Below are 21,862 nucleotides of genomic sequence, written 5' to 3'. Positions count from 1 at the left end.
TTTATATAATTGTTTTATCTGTGGAAAAGTGAGTTTTATATATATATATATATATATCTGATATGTTCCCAAGGGATTTTTGTCAAAGTCATGCTATAACATTTTGGGCAATACATGGATAAGTATTTATTGAAAAGAAAATTTTCAACTGAATCATGATTTCTAGTGTTCAAATATTGTCATCACAAATCAAAAGAAAATAACATTATATGCTATACTTAATAAAATAGCTTAATAGAATATGAATTTCCAAATATTTCCTTATAGTCTTCTTTGACAGGAATGCATCAACTTGACATTATTTTATAATTAATTTTTGAGATTGCCTATTATAGGACAAGTATTTTATTACTGACTTTTCTTGTTGAGATTCATTGGAATTGGAAAACTTAAATAGGAAAATAATACATAATTCAAGTTATTTTTTCTTCGAAGTTTCTCAAATTAATTGGGGGTAATTATGAAATAATTATGATACTTTAGAAAATAATGACGTCTCTGAATGAAGAATAAATAGATTAGGATGGTAGAAGTGGGAACAGTCAGATCTGTTAGAAGGCATTGAAGTAGTTTATGTAGCAGGTGAAGTACTTTGAAAATGATATAAACAAGGACAGTGGTATGAAATGAACAGAAGTGCATGAATTTAGCATGTTTTCTGGATTTTAAGCTTCTAGAAATTGCTAATGAATTCAATCTGTGAGAGAGGTGAAGGTGAAAAAATATCAGGGATAATTAATAAATTTTTGATCTAATATGTAGTAAAGTATTATGTAATTATTGGGGGGACAACCTTGGGAAAATAACAGCATTACAAAAGTAGAAACCAAAATTTTTCTTTGAATATGTAAAGTTTGAGATACAGAGCGGTTATTTGAGTGGTTATATCAAGAGAGTGCTAAAAATATCTGCCACTTAAATTATGAGTCAGATCTGGCTGCAGAAATGTGTGAGTTGTCAATGTACAAATGTTTGTACACTGTACAATGTACAAATAACTTAGTTATTTTCTGATAGTGAAGGAATGTGGATAGAGAGGCAGAGATTAAGACTGAACTTAAGGATACCCCAACATTGTAATTCAGAAAAAAGAACAAAATGCATTAAAGAAGACTAAGAAGGGCCCAGGAGATCAGAAAGAAACCCAGATAATGTGGTTTCAGAAAACAAAGAGAGCAAATTTGAAAAGTAAGAAGTGGAGGCAAGAGGCAGAATGAGATGATTGATATGGTTTGGCCCTGTGTCCCCATCCAAATCTCATCTCAAATTGTAATCCCCATATGTTATAGGAAGGGCATGGTGGGAGGTGATTGGATCACGAGGGCAGATTTCCCTCTTGCTGTTCTCATGATAGTGAGTGAGTTCTGACAAGATCTGATACTTTAAAAGTGAAGCACTTCCCCCTTCACTCTCTTGCTTCCCCTTCGCCTTCCACCATGATTGTAAGCTTCCTGAGGCCTCCCCAGCAATGCAGAACTGTGAGTCAACTAAATCTCTTTTCTTTATAAATTACTTAGTCTCAGGTATGTCTTTATAGCAGTGTGGGAACAGACTAATGCAATGGCTGAATAGAAGCCTCCATCAATTGTCCTCCCCACAAGAACACCAAATTTAACATCTATCTACACAAGAAAACACCTTCATGAGAACCAAAAATCAGGTAAGCAATCACAGCACCTGGGTGTAACTTCATATTGCTTAAAGAGGTACTGAAAAGGGTAGGAAAGACAGTCTTGAATTGCTGACATCACCCTTTCCCCATCCCTAGGCAGTGGCCACATGGTGCTGACAAAAATTCTGTGCACTTGTGGGACTTTGCGTGGGAATACAGTGCTGCCAATACAGAGGCCCACAGTGCCGGGCAGAACTCAGCTGATGCCCATGGAGGGAACATTTAGAACAGCCCTATCAAGAGGAGAATTGCTCATCCCAGTAGTCAGAACTTAAGTATCAGCAATGCTGGCCACCATGGGCTAAATTAATCTGGGCTCTAAATAAACTTGAAAGGGAGTCTAGGCCACAGGGACTGCAACTCCTAGGCATGTCCTAGTGCTGTGCTGTGCTTGAAGCCAGTGGACTTGGGAGTCACATGATCTAGTGAGACACAGCAAGGGTGGCCAGGGGAGTGCTTGTACCACCCCTTCCTCAACCCAAGGCACCACAGCCTACAGCTCCAAAGGAGAGTCCTTCCTTCTGCTTGAGGAAAGGTGAGATAAAATTAAGGAGGATTTTGTTTTGCCGCTTGAATACCAGTTCAGCCACAGTAGAATAGGGTACAAAGCAGAGTTGCGAGGCCCACATCCCAGCCCCTAGCTTCTGGACAGTATTTTTAGATACACCTTGGGCCAGAAGGGAACCCACTGCCCTGATGGGAAGAACACAGTCCTAGCAGGATTTATCACTTGCTGACTACAAGCTGACTAAAGAGTCTTTGGGCCTTACGTGAACACTGACAATACCCTGGCAGGACTCCACAAAGGCCTGTGGTGGTTGGACATGGAAAACACTCCTCTGCCTGGGGAAAGGAGATGGGAGAGTGGGAAGGACTTTGTCTTGTTGTTTTGGTGCCAGCTCAGATGCACTAGAATAGAGTACCAGGTAGATTTCTAAGGTATCTGACTCCAGATCCTGGCTTCCAGAGAGCATCTCTGGACCTGCCTGTAGACCCCTCTCTTCAAAAGAAGAGAACAAGACTGGCTAATGATAGAGCCTGCTGATTATATAGCCCTAGGATCTTAAGCAAACATAGGCGGTGGCCAGGTAATAGTTACAGTGAGCTTGGGGTGAGATCCAGTTCTGTGCGTGCTTCAGGTCTGATCGAGTGCAGCCCCAGTGGTGGTGACCACTGGGGTGGTTGTGTCAACCCTCCGGCATCTCCAGGCAGCTCAGCTCACAGAAACTCTGTTTGGGAGGAAGTAGGAAAGAGAACAAGAGTCTCTGTCTGGTAATCCAGGGAATTCTTCTGGATTTTATCCAAGACCACCAAGGCAATACCTCTACAATCCGCAAGAACCACAGCATTGCCTACTGTGGGGTATCCCTTAATGCAGATAAGGCTGCAGTGACCAAAAACTGAGATCACAACCCCCAAGTTCCTTCAAATACCTGGGAAGCCTTCCCAAGAAGAATGGGTACAAACAAGCCCAGAGTGCAAAGACTACAATAAATACCTAGCTTTTCAATGCCCACACACCAACGAACATCCACAAACATCAAGACTATCCAGGAAAACATGACCTCACCAAATGAAGTAAATAAGGCACGAGGGACCAATCCTGGAGAAGCAGAAATGTGTGACCTTTCAGAGAGAGAATTCAAAATAGGTGTGCTGAGGAAGCTCAAAGAAATTCAAGATAACACAGAGAAGGAATTCAGAATTCTATTAGAAAAATTTTATAAAGAGACTGAAATAATTAGAAAGAACCAAACAAAAATTCTGGAGTTGAAAATGCAATCGATGGCCAGGCACAGTGCCTCATGCCTACAATCCCAACACTTTGGAAGCCCAAGGCAGATGAATTGCTTGAGCACAGAAGTCTGAGAACAACCTGGGCAACATGGTGAAGCTCTATCTCTACAAAAAAAATATAAAAAATTAGCCGAGTGTGGTGGTACATGCCTGCAGTCCCAGCTACTTGGGAGGCTGAGCTGGGAGGATCACTTGAGCCTGGGAGGTAGAGGCTGCAATAAGCCATGATCATGCCACTGCACTCCAGCCTGGGTGAGATAGTAAGACCATTTCTCAAAGAAAAAAACTTAAAAGAGAAAGAAAATGCAACTGACATGCTGAAGAATGCATCAGATTCTCTTAATAGCAAAATTGATCAAGCAGAAGAAATAAGTGATCTTCAAGATACACTATATGAAAATACACAGTTGGAGAAGACAAAACAAAAAATAATACAATGGAATAAAGCACACCTTGAAGATCTAGAAAATAGCCTCAAAGGGGCAAATTTAAGAGTTATTGGCCTTAAAGAGGAGGTAGAGAGAGCTAAAACTTATATTCAAAAGGACAATAACAGAGAACTTCTCAAACCTAGAGAAAAATAACAGTGTTCAAGTACAGGAAGGTTAAAGAACACCTAGCAAATTTAACACAAAGAAAACTACCTGAAGGCATTTAATAATCAAATCCCCAAAGGATGAAGGATGGATCCTCAAAGCAGCAAGAGAAAAGAAATAAATAACATAAAATGGGGCTTCAATACAACTTACAGCAGACTTTTCAGTGAAAACCTTACAGGCCAGGAGAGAGAGTAATGACATAAAGTTCTGAAGGAAAAAATGGTTACCCTAGAATTTGTATATCTGGGAAAAATATCCTTAAAACATGAAGGTGAAATAAACACTTTACAAAACAAATAAAAGCTAAGAGATTTGATCAACACCATATCTGTCCTACAAAAATATGCTAAAGAGACTTCTTCAATCCGAAGAAAAAGATGTGAATGAGCAATAAGAAATCTTCTGAAGGTGCAAAACTATCTGTGAATAGTGAGTATACAGAAAACACAAAATATTATAAAGATGTAAGTGTGGTGTATAAATTACTCCTATCTTAAGTAGAAAGATGAAAAGATGAATTGATTAAAAATAATAACTACAATTTCCAATGCATAGACAGCATAGTAAGATATAAATAAAAACAACAAAAATATAAAAAGTGAGGAGACAAACTTAAAGTGTAGAGGTTTTATTAGTTTTCTCTTTGCTTATATGGTAATTTGTGTAATCACTATTAAGTTGCCTCATTTTAAAATAAAGGGCTATAAGATAAGTGCAAGCTTCAAATCTAAAAACATGCAATAGATACACAAAAAATAAAAAGTCAGAAGTTAAAACACACCAGCAGAGAAAAATGCCTCCCCTAAAAGGACGACAGGAAAAAAAAATACAAACATAAAAGGAAGACAGGAAGGAAGGAAGGAAGGAAGGAAGGAAGGAAGGAAGGAAGGAAGGAAAGAAAGGTGGAAGAGAAGATTAAAAAACAACCAGAAAACAAATAACAAAACGACAGGAGTAAGTCCCTACTTATCAATAATAACGATTAATAAAAACTGACTAAATTCTCAAATCACAAGACATTGAGTGGCCAAATGGAAAAGTGATCTCTTGCCTACAACGACCACACTTCAGCTATAAAGACATACATAGACTGAAAATAAACAAATTGAGAAACATTCCATGCCAATGGAAAACAAAAAGTAGTAGGAGTAGCTATGCTTATTTTACACAAAATAGATCTCAAGATAAAAAGTATAAGAAGAGACAAATAGGTCACTATAAAATGATGAAGGGGTCAATTCAGCAGGAGGATATAATTATGAATATATATGCACCAACACTGATGCACAAGTATACCATTGTACCATTTTCTCCACATTCTCAACACTTGTTATCTTTTGTGTCTTTGATAACAGCCATGCTAACACATGTGAGGAGATATCTCAGTGTGGCTTTGAGTTGCATTTCCCTGATGATTGGTGATGTTTAGCATCTTTTAAAATACCTTTTGACTATTCTTATGTTTTCTTTTGTTTATTATTTTTTTTTAGGTAAATGCATACTTGATATACAGTTCCCTCCTAGTTATCTACTCAAGAGAAATAAAAACATATGCCCACACAAAGACTGGTCTTTATTTCAAAGCAGTATTATTCATAATTGCCTCAAACTGGTGAGTAGATAAGTAAGTTTGATGTATCCATACAAAGGAACACTACTCAACAATTACATGGAACAAACTACTAATACACACCACAACATAGATGAATCTCAAAAACATTATGCTAAGTAAAATAAGCCAAGCCCAAAAATATATACTGTATATTCTCCTTAATATGAAATGCTAGAAAAGACCAAACTATAATCATATTAAACAAAGTAGCATTTGGGATCAAAAGAGGCTACAGATAATTGACTGCAAAGGGGCATGAGGGAAGTTTCTAAGATGATGAAAATATTCTAAATCTTGATTGTGGTCATGATAACATGACTGCACACATTTGTCAATCTCACTAAACTGTGTACTTAGAAAGGATAATTTATTCCATAGACATTTAATTCGATAAAGTTGATAAAGATAGATTATCAGCATAGCATTTTCCCTTTACAAATTTTGCCACTTATTTTCTTCTGGATCTATTTACTTTCTTTTGTGCTAAACTGAGTGATATAGTTTGGCTGTATCTCCACAAAAATCTCATCTTGAATTGTAATTCCCACAATTCCCACATGTACTGGGAAGGACCCAGTGGGAGGTAATTGAATCATGGGGGCGGGTCTTTCTTATGATAGTGAATAAGTCTCAAGAGAGCTCCTCAAGCTCTCTCTCTTTGCCTGCTGCCATCTGTGTAAGACCTGACTTGCTCCTCCTTGCCTTCCACCATATGAGGCTTCCCCAGCCATGAGGAACTGTAAGTCCATTAAATCTCTTTTTCTTCCCAGTCTCAGGTATGTCTTTATCAGATGCATGAAAATGGACTAATATGCTGTGGAACAAGCAAATTAGACAATTTGCCTTTGACAATTAAAAGTCTGGTGATGATAGGCCGGGCGCGGTGGCTCATGCTTGTAATCCCAACACTTTGGAAGGCCAAGGCAGGTGGATCACGAGGTCAGGAGATCGAGACCATCCTGGATAACACGTTGAAACCCCATCTCTACTAAAAATACAAAAATTAGCTGGGTGTGGTGGTGGGTGCCTGTAGTCCCAGCTACTCGGGAGGCTGAGGCAGGAGAATGGCGAGTGAACCCGGGAGGTGGAGCTTGCAGTGAGCCGAGATCACGCTACTGCAGTCCAGCCTGGGCGACAGAGTGAGACTCTGTCTCAAAAAAGAAATTAAAAATTAAAAAAATCAAAAAAACTCTGGTGATGATAATAAAGTGTACAATTTCATGGGTCTCTACAAAATACTAAGGGCACAGAGGACAAAGTAAGAGGTAGGAATCCAATAGTGGGAGTGCATTTATATATGAAGCCTGTAATATATTAAGTAATGCAAGGCCCTTAACTTGCTCTATTTTTTTTAATCAAGTGAGTGGAGAAATAATTGTGGTGGGTAAAAGAATCTCAAGAAGATACACTCAGAGTGAGTTTTAAAATGTCACTAGCAGACAAAACAGGTGGGATTCCTTGGGATGATCATTCTAAATACATGAGTGTATTGCAGACAATGGCTTTGGGGGAAAGCAGGATTAATTTAGCTTACTTAAAGCTTAAGAAAAATGCTTAAGGGGAAAGTAAAAAGAATGACAGTATTACTGGTAAATGACTCAGATTAAGAAGGGCAGTCATGCATCTATGTTCATTACTAATTTGGAATTGACAGTGGCATTGGAATTAGATAGTAATAGCTTTGAATTTTTAGATTGTTTTGAACAGTATATTTATTTTAATGATATTGATTCTTCCTATCCATGAGCATGGGATGTTTTTCCATTTGTCTGTGTCATTTACAATTTTTTAAATCAGTGTTTGTAGCTTTCCATGTAGAAGTTTTTCACCTCCTTGGTTAAATGAATTGCTTGGTAATTTTATTGTGGCTATTTTAAATGGGATTGTATTCTTGATTTGGTTCTCAGCTTGAGTATTTTTGGTGCATATAAATACAGCTGATTTCTGTGCATTAATTTTGTATTCTGAAAGTTTACTGAAATTGTTCATCAGGTCTGGGAGGCTTTTGGAGAAATTTGTAAAGTTTTCTAGGTAGATCTAGTCATCAGTAAACAGAGATAATTTGACTTCCTCTTTTCCAATTTGGATGCCTTTTATTTTTACCTCTTGCCTGATTGCTCTGGTTAATAGTTCCAATATTATGTTGACTAGGAGTGGTGAGACTGAACATCTTTGTCTTGTTCCAATTCTTAGAGAAAATGCTTTTGACATTTTCCCATTAAGTGTGATACTGGCTGTGGGTTTGTCATATACAGCTTTTATTATTTTGAGTTATGTTTCTTCAATGCCTAGTTTGTTGAAGGTTTTTATCATGAAAGGATGTTGGATTTTATCAAATGCTTTTTCTGTGTCTATTAAGATAATCATATGGTTTTTGTTTTTAATTCTGTTTAGTGGTGTATCAGATTTATTAATCTGTATTAAAACACCCCTGCATCCCCAGAATAAAACACACTTGATTATGATGAATTATGTTTTTGAAGTGCAGCTGGATTCAGTTTGCTAGTATTTTGTTGAAAATTTTTGGAGGTTGTTCATCTGGGATTTCTGCCTGAGGTTTCCTCTTTTTTTTCTTGGGTCTTTGCCAGATTTTGGTATCAGGAAGTCCCTCTTTGCCAATTTTTTTGAACCCTTGCAGTAAGATGGGTACTAGACCTTTCTTGCATAGCTGGTAGAAGTCAGGTGTGAGTCTGTCTAATACAGGGCTCTTTTAGTGAGTAGATTTGTTATTACTGATTCAACTTCATAGCTCATTATTGTTATGTTCAGGATTTAAATTTCTTCCTGATTCAATCATGGGAGGTTGTATCTAGCAATTTATCCTTTTTCTCCCGGTTTTCTAGTTAGTGAACATAGAGATGTTCATAATGGTCAATGATAATCTTACATATATATCTGTGGTATCAGTTGTAACATCATGGGTATCATTTCTGGTGCAGCTTATTAAAATATTCTCTCTTTTCTTCTTCATTAATCTAGGCAGTGGTCCATCAATTTTATTTCTTCTTAGGCACGCTGGCTCCTGTTTCTTCCTTCATAGCCACTCATGAATGCCCACCTCAAGACTTTTGCATTTTTCTCCCTCTACCTGAGAGATTCTTCCCCAGGTCTTCTTGTTGGCTGACTACATCTCCTCTTTCAGATCACCCAATTCCACCACCTTTTCAAAAAACCAACTTTACATTTTGTTGATACATCATACGATTTATTTGGTTCCGATTTCATTAAGTTCTGCCCTGATCTTTGTTATTTATTTTCTTGTGTTACCTTTGGCTTTGGTTTGTTCTTGTTTCTCTAGTTCCTTGAAGTGCAATGTTAATTTTTTTGTGTTAATGTGAGATATTTCCAGCTTCTTAATATAGACATTTAGCACTATACACATTCCTCTTAACATTGCTTTTGCTGTATCCCAGGGGTTACTGTGTATATGCTGTGTATATATTTTCATTTGTTTCAATTTTTTTTTTTCTGATTTCTGCCTTAATTTTGTTGTTTACCCAAAAATCAGTCAGGAGCAACCTGTTTATTTTCCATGTCCTTGTGTAGTTTTGAGAGTTCCTCTTTGTATTGATTTCTATTTTTTACACGGTTGTCTAAGAAAATACTTGATATGATTTTGATTCTTTTGAATTTATTGAGACTTGCTTTGTGACCAAGTATATGGTCAATTTTGGAGAATGTTTCATGCACAGATGAGAAAAATGTATATTCTGCAGTTGGTGACTAGAATGTTCTATAGATATATATTAGGTCAATTTGCTCAAGAGTTTAATTTATATCCGGAGTTTCTTTGTTAGTTTTCTACTTCAAAGATCTGTTTAGTGTTGTCACTGGGGTGTTGAATTCCCATACTATAGTATATAGCTATCTATCTCTTTTTCTTAGGTCTAGTACTGTTTCTTTAATAAATCTGTTTGCTCTGGTGATGGCTGTGTATATATTTAAGATAGTTAAATGTTCTTGTTGAATTAACCCCTTTATCATTATATAATGCCCTTCTTTAATTTGTTTTGTTATGTTTTGTTTTGTTTTACTGTTGTTGATTTAAAGTATGTTTTATATAGTAAAAAAATAACAATGCCTGGTCTTTTTGGTTTTCCATTTGCATAACATATTTTTCTCTTACTTTGAGCCTGTGGGTGTCATTATTCATTAAGGTCCTTTGAGGGCAGCAGATGGTTGGGTTTTTATTTTTATCCAATTTGCCAATCTACATCTTTTAAGTGGAGCATTTAGGCCATTCACATTCAAAGTTAATATTGACATGTGAGGTTTCGTTCCTGTCATAGTGTTTTTAGGTAGTTGCTTTGTAGTCTCAATAGTGTATTTGCTTTATAGGGTATGTGTACTTTGTATTTATGAGTGCTTTTATTGTAGCAAGTATCATCTTTTCACTTCCATATTTAGAACTACTCTAAGCATTTTTTGTAGGACCAGTAGCCCTTAGCATTTCCTTGTGTGGGAATGACTTGATTACTCATTTATTTATTAAGCTTAGTTTGGCAGGATATAAAATTTTGGCTGGCATTATTTTTCTTTAAGGAGGCTAAAAGTAGGCTCACAATCTCTTCTGGCATGTAAGGTTTCTGCTGAGAAATCCACTGTTAGTTTGATGGGTGTACCTTTATAGGTGATTTGACCCTTTTATCTAACTGCCTTTAAGAATTTTTTTTTAGTGTTGACTTTGAATAGTCTGATGACCATATGTCTTGGTGAAGTTTTCTTGTACATTATCTTACAGGTGTTCTCTAAATTTCTTGTATCTGGGTGTCTACCTCTCTGGGAAGACTAGGGAAATTTTCCTGAATTCTTCTCTCAAATATATATTTTTTCAATTTGCTTACTTTTTCTTCTCTCTCAAGAATGCTTTATAAGCTTTGGTCAACTTAGGTAATCCCATACTTCTCTAAAGTTTTATTTATTTAAAAACAATTTTTTTCTTTATTTTTGTCTGACTAGGTTAATTCAAAAAACAGATCTTCAAGGTCTGAAAATTTTTCTTCTGCTTGGTCTAGTCTATTAGTAAAGCTTCCAACTATATTTTGAAATTTCTTTAGTAAATTTTCCAATTCCAGAATTTCTACTTGTTTTTCAATTAAATATAGCAATCTCTTCTTTTATATCCTGAATCATTTTTCCGGATTCTTTGCTTTGATTTTCAATTTTTTCTTGAATCTCATTGTGCTTCCTATTGGATTCTGTATCTGTCATTTTAGAATTTTCATTTTAGTTAGGATCCTTTGTTGAAGAATTAGTGGACATCTTCAGAGATGTCAACACTCAGGTTTTTTGTTCTGCTAGTGTCTTCACACTGATTCCTTCTCATCTGAAGCAGCAGTTGCTTTTATTTTTTTTGTGTAATTTGCTATCATTTGAATGGAATTTTTATGTTTTATTCTTTTTTCCCTTGAGGATATGACTGTGATGTGTATTGCATATGATTATTTGGCTTCATTTTTGGGTGCTTTCAGGGGGCCAAGTCTCTACATAGGTTTCTTGGTTGTGGATACCCTCTCTGTTGTGGTTTTCTCAGATGCTGCTCGCTGTAGTGATGTATTGGACATATGAGCTGATACACTATCTTCCACAGGGCTGAGAGTACACAGGTCTCATAAAACTTATCTCATTCACTAGCACTGGGCCCTTCAGACAGCAGCTTTTTATTTGGTGGTACAGTTCAGTATTCCATGCAGTAAGTTTCACTTAAGAGTAAGAGCCACCCACTCTCCAGGACCCTGATAATTGAGGGGAGGAACTACCCTAATAAGAGAAGGAGGGAATCAGCATGTTGGGGTATGCTGAGATCTCGGGGGCAGGGTTGAGGTGCTGCACTAACTGCTTATCCTGGGCAAGGAGGAACATGCTCTGCTTTCATATCAGGGCCCTGCTCCAGGGTTTGTGACCTTTAGTTCATATAATCATTATGTTCTGCCTCCTTTCTGTAGCCAAGAGCCAAAGAAATGCCCTTCTGGTGGCTACTACAAAATAGGGTTCGGGGCTAAGCCCCGGGTCCAGAGCAGACAGACAGCTCTGTGATTTGTCTGCCCTTTATTGCCAGAATGCTACTGCCTTATGTAAAGAGCAGGAGATGGGTCCTATCCTTCGCTCTGTTGTGTCTGCAACAGTGGATGGGGGCAACAGGAGATAACCTCTTTCTCATTTCTATTTCCAGCAGTCAATGCCACCCCCTTCATCAATTGACTCCATGTCCATGTTTCCTTTGTCCCAAGGGCAGGTTGGAGGGCTGTGCTCCCCTCTTACCTAAGGGCAGCCCACACTGAGAGCTAGATCTTTAAGGAACCCACAGCTCCTCAAGGATCTGCTGGTACCATATGGTTGCCGAAGACCAAGCAGGTCATGGGCTATGTTTGTGGGGTATCTGGTGATGTGGCGACCTAAGGGCTGAAGTCCCCTGGGGAGAACAGTGCACGTAAAACCAGTGTGGCACCTGCCATTTCAATTTGGGTCTGAGGGGATTATGGGCATACCTGCATGAACTGACCACCCAATTTATTGTCCTTAGCAAGGTCCCAAATCACCACTGACATCCTTCTCTGGATTGTGAGGGCAGAGGGGCTCCCCAACACTTCAGAGAACATCAGATTGTCACACAGGTGAGGAGACAAGAGAAGCCATGACTTACCCTTTTCGTGGTCCAGGTTTCTAGGGAGACAATCTCTGCCAGTCTCTTGCTGCTTTCCTCTTTTGTGCCCCAGGTTCTTCCCATGGGTGCTCCAACAGGTCCTTGCTTCATTCCCTCAGATTTCCATTTAAATCATGGCCATTCACCTGTAACTTTGATCTTTCTGAGGAGACCTGGCATCCAACATCCCTAGTCAGCCAACTTGAAAAAAAAAAGAGAAAAAAAACTGTGAAAACTTTTAAGGTAAAAGTAACTTCATGATTAGCATTCTTTGTATTGATTTTCATTTATTCTGAAATTAGTTTTAAAGCAACCCTTACACATACACACAAATAAAAAAAATGTTTAACAGTGACAATCAGTGTAACATACTTTGGAAGTATTTCCCTTCCAATGACACAGCATGGATTTATTCAATGTTATTTGAGAAGATCCTTGAGAGTTTTATAATTTAAGTTTCAAGTAGGAATTATACTCTGTCTCTCAGCAATATTCATAACAGGTCTTACTACAGAATGTCATTCAGTAAAATACTCTGTGCATGAGTTTGAATGTAATAATTTTACTCATAAAAAATCAGTGCAATAAATCTACTGATTCAGCATTAAAATTTACCTCAAAAAAAGAAATAATTTATCTTGTCAAAATACCGTTTCACCACTACTAACTAGACACTTTTTCAAAGTTTCACTTTTCTAAAGGATTAGATATGGATCTCATCCCATAGGATAATCAGAAAGCTTGATAAATCAGTGTTGTTTATATTCAAAGTATATTTGAGACTTCAGAGTTTATCAATTGCACAGGAGAATTAAATGAATAAATTTTCAGTTAATGTTAACATAATTTGTGGAAATCATCCTATGCTCATATCATATGCAGTTTTTTAGGGGGTGGGGTTAATATTAATTAAACTGTGTATGTAAAATTTGGGCTACATGCATTATCTTATTCAATCCCGACAACACCCGTATCAAATAAATATATTTTTCTTCTTTTCATGGATGTAGAAACTGGAATTTAAATAGGCTAATTAGTTAACTATCTTAGTTTATTAAATACTTAATTTGTGCCAGGAGCTTTCCTAAGCATTTTATACATGTTACCTAATGTCATGGCTACAACTAGTTAGGGAAATACACATACACAGAGAGAGATAAACACACAGGGGGAAAATACATTTTACATCAGAGAGTTACCTGACCAAGTACTACACTTCTTTTGCTTTTCTCTAAGACCAACCCAATGCTAATTCCTTGACTTATCTATTTTTATTTACTAATGTGAAGCAGAGATTAGGTGTTCAATAATTTTGTTTTGAAAATATGACAAATGAATAGGAGAATGATAGAGATCTCAATTTATTTGAGATATCCCTATGTTTTACAATCAAAACTGAGTAAAGAGGTTTCCAAATTATGAACTATTTAATCAAAAAGTTATTTTTGAATTTTAATTTATGTGTGAGTACATATCTTTATCTGTTTTGGTTTACTCATGTCTGCTTCCCCTGACACCATGATTTATAGATATAAGTGCAAGTAAGATATGAGTTATTATATGTGCACACTGAGATTGTGCAAATTGCATGTAGCTATGGATTAATATAGTTAGAGGTATGGAATTTTCTGTTCTTTTTGTACTCTACTGACATATGGACCCACTGTTTTGCTGGAAAGTGGAGCCAATTTGTCTGGCTTTGAAGAAAACAGGAGAAAAGAGGATATACTGGGGACACTTTAATGACGGAGAAAGAGCAAGCCATTGGCCCAGCTAATAAAAGTTATTGCTAATATTTGTTTATCATGTATTAGATGCAAGTTTATACTGTTTATCACCATTTGATGTTTAAGTTTTGTTTACTGGAACTCAAAATTGAGGTGGAAGTAATGCTTTCTGAAAAAAATGAATTTAAAATTTTTTACATCGTGGAAAGAAAAAGAACTCTGCGGACCTATCAGTTTGTTGGGGCTGCCATTTGAAAGTAAACCAATTCAGGTTGCTTGAACAACAGAAATTTACTTCCTCACAGATCTGGAGGCCAGAAGTCCAAGAGCAAGGTGCCAGCAGGGTTGGTTTCTTCAGAGACCTCTCTTCTTGGCTTGTAAATGGCTGTCTTCTCCTTGTGCCTTTACATGGTCTTTCTTCTGTCTGTGTCTTAATCTTTTTTCTTCTAAGAATATCAGTCCTATTGGATTAGGCCCACATCAGTGACCTCATTTTACTTTAGTCACCTTTTAAAAAATCTTGTCTTTAAATGAGGAGCTGAATGTTAGAAACTCAATATATGAATTTGGGGAAGGGGACAATTCAGCTTATAATAGAAGATGGTGTAAAGGTAAAGAATCACCTGGCTAAGTCATCTGCATTGTACTACTCATCTTTTGATATAGACAGGTACCTCAGTCTTAGTACTGTGGAGGGCATGGGAGAGGTAATTTCATAGCGTCCTGTCTCTGCAAATCCCTCTTGAGAAAACTGTAGAGAAATATATTCAATTTAGGGAGAAAATTGACAATACATTATATTATTATTAATTCTAATAAAATAGGACATAGAAATGCATAAAATATTTGGTGAAGTATTTTAAATATATAAAAAGTAATTTATATTGTGTTTTAATCTAATCTGGCTAAAATTATTACTAAAAATATTGAAAAAATCAGTTTGAGGGAAATGTATACAATCAACATTTTGTGACAAAAATGTTCATATCTATGTATTTTTGGACAATGACAGCTGCAATATTATCATAAATGTTTAGCAATTCCAAGCTTGAGGCAAACTCCACAGATAGAGTAACTGTAATTTATTAGGTGATAGAAAAGGAGATCATGATAGATTGACTTAATCTTTCATTCTACACTTTTCTATGTTTAAGCTCAAGAAGAATGCATCATAAAAACCATATGTTTTCCTAACACCTTATACTACTAGTAGCTTTCTTTTTTTTTTTAGTCTAATCTTTACTCTAGAAACTATTTTCAGTCGAGAATCTAATAAATATAAGTTTGAGAGGTATGTTAGCTAATTGTTCACTTTTAACTAAAACACTAGAGGGCACCCTTTCCTTCTGCTAGAACATGTCCTCCTCTTCTAAATTACATGCCGTGGAAACACAAAGGATTGCCAGGTAAAAACAATATTCATTTTATTTTGTATTTTTATGGACTCGCTTTTATATTTAACCGGTAATAATTTTGCGGATCCCAAAAGTCACAGCATATTATTTTAAATGATATGAAGATGATTTTTAACGGAAATGAATTCTAAGCCGGAAATGTCAGTGTCACAGAGCTAAAGAGTCAGATGTCTCCCTAGTGTCACAACAGTGAACAAAAATAAGTCTGTGTTTGGCGTGACTTGTGGTGTTTATGTAGTATAATTTATCTTACATTTCTGTGTTTAGGATTAGGAATTATTCGTACTGAATGTGTATTCCTATTTTCTACGTTCTCAGATGAATAGCACACTACTGCTAGGTTAACCCAGTTTGAAACAAAATGCAAACAAGACTGACCTAGAGGAAAGAACAAAAGTTGAAAATTCAGTGAGGACCCACCAAATAACAATTGCCAATATTTATTTAGTGTCTGTTTTTGTCAATCACTTGTGTAAGCATTTTAATTACAATATTTAATTGATACTGCATTGAGTCGTTATTTACTATTTTCATTCTTATTCAATATAGAATAAAATATAGTATTATAAGAACAGATAAACTAACATGAAATGTGTCTTTGAATTGTGCTTTCCCACATCAGAAACCTAGGGCAAAAGGGAGCTGCTACAGCTGCAATTTTGCCTGGGCAAGACTTGCCACCAGGGTCAGCTTGTGCTGACCTGGTCTGCATGTGCTATTACTGGGTTTACCAGCCTGCTCCCCTGAAATAGTGGTGCATCAAGATCCTCTCTGCTCTAACCTCAGGCTGAAATTCAGGCATTTGGAGCATCATTTGCCTAGACCATCAGCCTGAGGTGCCCCACTCTTCCTGGACATAAATCAAGGTATAGTGGGGCCCTCTCTGCTCCATGCTTAGACAGATCTCCAGGCATTTGAAGCAATCACTCAGCTGTATTAGCAGCCCAACTCGCCCCACCCTTCCTGGATGTAGATCGTGGTGAGTGGGGTTCTCTCTGTTCCATGTCCAGGCATACCTCCAGGCATCTAGAGCACTTGCTTGCCTGGATGACAGCCTTACCTTCTCCACTCTTCCTAGACATAGATCATGGTGCAGGGAGGACCTTTCTGCTTCATGCCCAGGCAGATCTCCAGGTATTTGGAGTAATCATTCAACTGGTTAATCAGTCTCATATACCCCATTCTTCCTGGGCTTACATCATGGTGCAGTGAGGTTCTTTCTGCTCTAAGCCCAGGCAGAGATCCAGGCATTCAGAGCACCTGCTCACTGGGATTGGCAGTCTCTCTCACCCTACTCTTCCTATGCAGAAATCTTCTTGCATAGAGGGCCTCTCTACTCCAACCCAGGCCCATCTCTAGGCATCTAGAGCACCTGTTTGCCTCAAATAGTGGCCTGAGCTACCCCACACTTCCTGTGCAGAAATCCTGGTGCATGGAGGGGACTCCATGCTTGATATACAGGGAGATCTCCAGGCATCTGGAGCACCCACTGTTCTAAAATTAGGAGTTTAGACCAGCCACCATCCCAATGCAGAGAACCTGGGGCCAGAAAGGCTTCCTAAATCCACATTTAGACATATTTGTGGGTGCTTGGTGGCCACCCACTGAATTCTTCCTCAGTTTTGGTGCTTATGCTGGCAATTGGGGGACCTGTAGGTGAACCTGCCTAGGCCAGCCCTGCCTATCTTGGCCCCAGTCCCCCAAGACTAAGCAGGGAGCTAAGACCACTGTGTACTTCATGAATCAGCCCATTTCCTGAGGAAACAGAGAGATTATCTCAGTAACAGGATCAAGTATATACTCAGCCACATTGGCTGCAGCTGGCTGTTACCTATAAGTACCATCTACTGGCTTGTAGGTCAAACTGCACAGCCCAGTATAAAACCTAGTGACAGACGTGCATAGGGCTATAGAAACAAAGCCAAAAGACCCTGCTCAGTATTCTCAAGAGTCACACCCTATAGTGAAGAGGGAAAGGAAAAGAAAAAAAATATATAGGGAATAAAACAAAAATAAAATATTCACCTGTATGAAAATAATTACAAAATTGTAAATGTTAATGTCCCCAGATGAGAAGGAAACAGCACAAGAATTTGGGCACCATGAAAAATCTAAATGTAATGACACACCAAAGGATGGAAAGAGCTCTCCAGCAATGTAATAAAAATGGAAACTGAGAAATTATAGATAAAAATTTGAAGCATGGATTGCAAGGAAGCTCAAAAAGATCCAAGACAACACAAAGAGAATCAACATGAGGAAACTTCTAAAGCAATCTAGTAAATGATGGAACAGATAAACATTCTAAAAGGAAATAAATCTGAGCATCTGGAATTGAAAAACTCACTTAAGGAATTTCAAAATACAATTGAGAGCTTTAGCAATTTAGACTGGACCAAGAAAAAGAAACAATTTAAGTGCTTGAAGACGAGTCTTTTTAACTAATACAGTCAGGCCAAGAAAAAGAAATAATTTAAGAGCTTGAAGACCAGTCTTTTTAACAAATATAATCAGACAAAAATTTTTAAAACAATTTTTAGAAATATACAAAGTCTTTGAGAAATGTGGGATAATTCAAAGTAAGCAAACCTAAAAATTATTTGGTATTGCCAAAAGAGAAGGAGACAAACAAATAATGTGAACAAATAATTCAAAAAAAAATTTCCTACTCTTCCTAGGGAGATTGGTATCTAGATGCAAGAAATCCAGAGAATAACTGCAAGATAGTGTAGAAAACAAACATCACCAAAGGTATATAGACATCAGACTCTCCAAAGTCAATGTTAAAGAAAAATTCTTAAAGGCAGCCAGAGAAAAAGGTTAAATCATGTATAAAGGGAAGCCCAACAGGCTAACGGTGGATTTATCAGTAGATATCTTACAATCCAGGAAGGATTGGGGGTCTATTTTTACCATTCTTTAAGAAAAATTTCATCCAAGAATTTTTATATCCTACCAAACTAAACTTCATAATCAAAAGAGAAATCGGACCTTTTCCCAACAAGCAAGGGCTAAGGGAATTAGTTACCAATAAAAAAGCCTTACAATAGATCCTTAAGGGAGTTCTAAATGTCAAAATAAAAGAATGAAACCTGCTATCACAAAACCATACTAAAAAACATAGCCCACAGACCCTATAAAGCAATGACACAGTAGAAACTACAGAGGAACCAGCTAACAACTTCATGATAGGATTAAAACTTCACATATCAATATTAACCTTGAATTTCAACAGTCTAAATGCCTCCATTTAAAAGGCACAGAGTGGCAGGATGGATACAAATACAAGACCCATCCATCTTCTATTTTCAAAAGACCTGTATCACATGGGTTGATGTAAACAGTGAGAAAAAAATCTACCACATAAAAAGAAAACAAGGCAGGGTGCGGTGGCTCACGTCTGTAATCCCAGCAGTTTGGGAGGCCGAGGAGGGTGGATCCCCTGAGGTCAGGAGTTTGAGACCAACCTGACTAACATGGTGACACCCCATCTCTACTAAAAATACAAAATTGGTTGGGTGTGGCAGGCACCTGTAATCCCAGCTACTCGGGAGTCCGACACAGGAAAATTACTTAAACCCAGGAGGTGGAGGTTACAGTGAGCTGAGACCATGCTATTGCACTCCAGCCTGGGCAACAAGAGTGAAACTCTATCTCAAAGAAAAAAGAAAAAGAAAACAAAAATGAGCAGGTGTCACTATGACTATATCATACAAAACAGACCTTAATCCAATAATAAAAAATGATAAAGAATAGCATTACGTAATAATTCAATTAACAAGATGGCTTATCTATTCTAAATATATACATGTCCAACATTGGAGCACCCAGATTTATAAAGTAATTACTTCTAAACCCACAACAAGATGTACATAACTACACAATAATAGCGAGGGACTTCAGTGCCCCACTGACAGTGTTAAAGAGATCTTCAAGGCAGAAACTAACAAATAAATTTTGGACTTATATTCAACATTTGGCTAACAGAACCTAATAGACTTCTACAGAATAGTTCACCTATCAGACACAGAACATAAATTCTCATCTGCACACAAAATACACTCCGAGATCAAACACATAGTTTCCCATAAAGCAAACCTCAATAATTTCCAAAAAAAAAAAAAATGAAATCCATGCCATCCATACTCTTGTACCAGAGTGGAATAAGCATAGAAACCAATAACAAAAATCACAAATCTCAAAAATCACACAATTACATGGAAATTAAACAACTTTCTCCCGAATGACTTTTAGGTGAACGACAAAGTAAGGCAGAAATTAAATTATTTGAAATAAATAGAGAAACAACATACCAACATCTATGGGCTGTAGCAAAAGCATTGTTAAGAGGAAAGATTAAAGTGTAAATCACCAACCTTAAAATGTTAGAAAGATCTCAAATTAATGATCTAAAGTCACACCTACAGGAACTAGAAAAAAACAGAACAATGTAACCCCGAAGGTAGCAGAAAAACATCACTAAAGTCAGAGCAGAACTGAATGAAAATGAGACCCAAAACTTAATACAAAGGTCAGTGAAACCAAAGGTTGGTTCTTTGAAAGAATAAATAAGATCAATAGACTAATAACTAGATAAACACAAAAGAGAAAAGTTTAAAATAAGCAAAATCAGAAACAACAAAGGTGGCATTACAACCTATCTCACAGAAATACAAAATATGCTGAGACTATTATGAACACCTATATGCACAAAGACTAGAAAATATAGAGAAAATAAATTCCCAGAAACACACAACCTCCCAAGATTGAACAAGAAAGAAATTGAAACCCTAATAGACCAATATCAAGTTCTAAAATTGAAGCAGTATTTTAAAAAAATAAATCAACAAAAGCCCTGTACCAGATGGATTCACAGCCAAATTCTATCAGACATGCAAAGAAGAGCTGGTACCAATTCTGCTACAACTATTCCAAAAAATTTGAAGATGGACTGTTTCCTAAGTTATCTAAAAAGCTAACATCACCCTGACACTAAAACCTAGCAAAGACACAGTAAAAAAAGACAACAACTGTCCAATATCCTTGATGACCAAAGATGAAAAAATACTCAACAAAATACTAGCAAACTGAATCCAACAGCACTCCTATTCAGTATAGCACTGGAAGTAGTAGCCAGAGAAATTGGTCAGAGCCATGAGGCCCCCTTTCCAGGCCCTAGTTCCTGGATAATATTTCTAGACACATCCTGACCATAACGGAGCCCACTGCCTGCAGGAAGGAATCTAGACCTGGCAGGACCCATCACCTACTGACTAAAGAGCCTTTGAGCTCTGAATAATCAGCAATGATACTCATGTCATATGCTGTGGGCTTTGGGTGAGACTCCAAGACATGTAGGCTTCACGTGAGACTCGGCATAATCCCAGCTGTGTTGGCTACTAGGAGACACTCCCTCTGCTGGAGAAAAATAATGGGGACTTTGTTTTGCACCCTAGGTACCAGCTTGACCACAATAGGTCGGAACACCAAGTAGGCTCTTGGGGTCCTGAATTCAAGGCCTTGGCTCTTGGGTGGCATTTCTGAGCATTTCTGAACCTGCCCTGGGACAGAGAGGAGTCCACTGCACTGAAGGGTGAGTCCTAGGTCTGACAGCATTCATCACAAGATGACTGAAGAGCACTTGGGGCTTAAGGGAACATCTCTCATCACCTTGCAGTAATCCCCATAAGCCTGTGGTGTTGGTTACCAGAAGGTGAAGTGCCTCTCCCTGTGGAAAAAGGAGGAAAGGGTGAGAAGAATTGTGTCCCATAGTTGAGTACCAGCTCAGCTGCACTGTAAATAGAACAGCAGGTAGACTTCTAAGCTGTATCACTTCAGTCCCTGGCTCCTAGAAGATAATACTGGACTCACCCAGGGCTTAAGGGAACTCATCATCCTGAAGGAAAGGATAGAAGCCTGGCTTGCTTCACTGCCTGCTGATTTTAGAGACCCAGTGACGTAAGCAAATACAGGCAGTAGCCAGGTAGTGCTTACAGTGGGTTTGGGGTGAGACCAAGTGCTGTGCTGCCTTCAGGTCAGACCTAACACAGTCTCAGAGGCAGAGGCTACAGAGGTGCTCATTTCATCCCACCCCAAACTCGAGATGGCTCAAAACAGAGGGACAATCCGTTTGTTTGAGAAAAAGTAAAGAAAGACAACAAGAGTTTCTGCCTGGTGATCCAGAGAATTTTTTTCAGTTTTATCCAAGACCATAAAGCCGTTATGCCTATGATTCTGCAAGAACTACAGCATTACTGGGCTTGGAGTTTCCCCTAATGCAGATACTGCTTAGATCTCAATGCCAAAGTCCTTTCAAATATCTGGAAAGCCTTCCCAAAAGGACGGGTACAAACTAGCTGAGTCTGCTAAGTCTACAATACATACCTAACTCTTCAAT

At 37.6% G+C, this 21,862-nt stretch overlaps 1 long non-coding RNA gene across 1 annotated transcript in view; it reads right to left on the bottom strand.

The window, feature by feature from the left end:
• Positions 1-14,977, bottom strand: part of LOC107967937 (uncharacterized) — a 38,884-nt gene extending 23,907 nt beyond the window's left edge. The window contains exons 1-2 of the long non-coding RNA XR_008538854.2: positions 14,278-14,977; positions 12,324-12,524 (exon numbers count right to left, since the gene is read on the bottom strand). This is a non-coding gene — a long non-coding RNA (uncharacterized LOC107967937). The remainder of the gene's footprint in view (positions 1-12,323; positions 12,525-14,277) is intronic.
• Positions 14,978-21,862: the final 6,885 nt, after the last annotated feature.

This window comes from Pan troglodytes, chromosome 14 (genome assembly GCF_028858775.2).
Source record: "Pan troglodytes isolate AG18354 chromosome 14, NHGRI_mPanTro3-v2.0_pri, whole genome shotgun sequence".
NCBI classification, from domain to species: domain Eukaryota; kingdom Metazoa; phylum Chordata; class Mammalia; order Primates; family Hominidae; genus Pan; species Pan troglodytes.
Note: the sequence above shows the minus strand (reverse complement) of the source record. Positions and strands in the feature narration are given on the sequence as shown.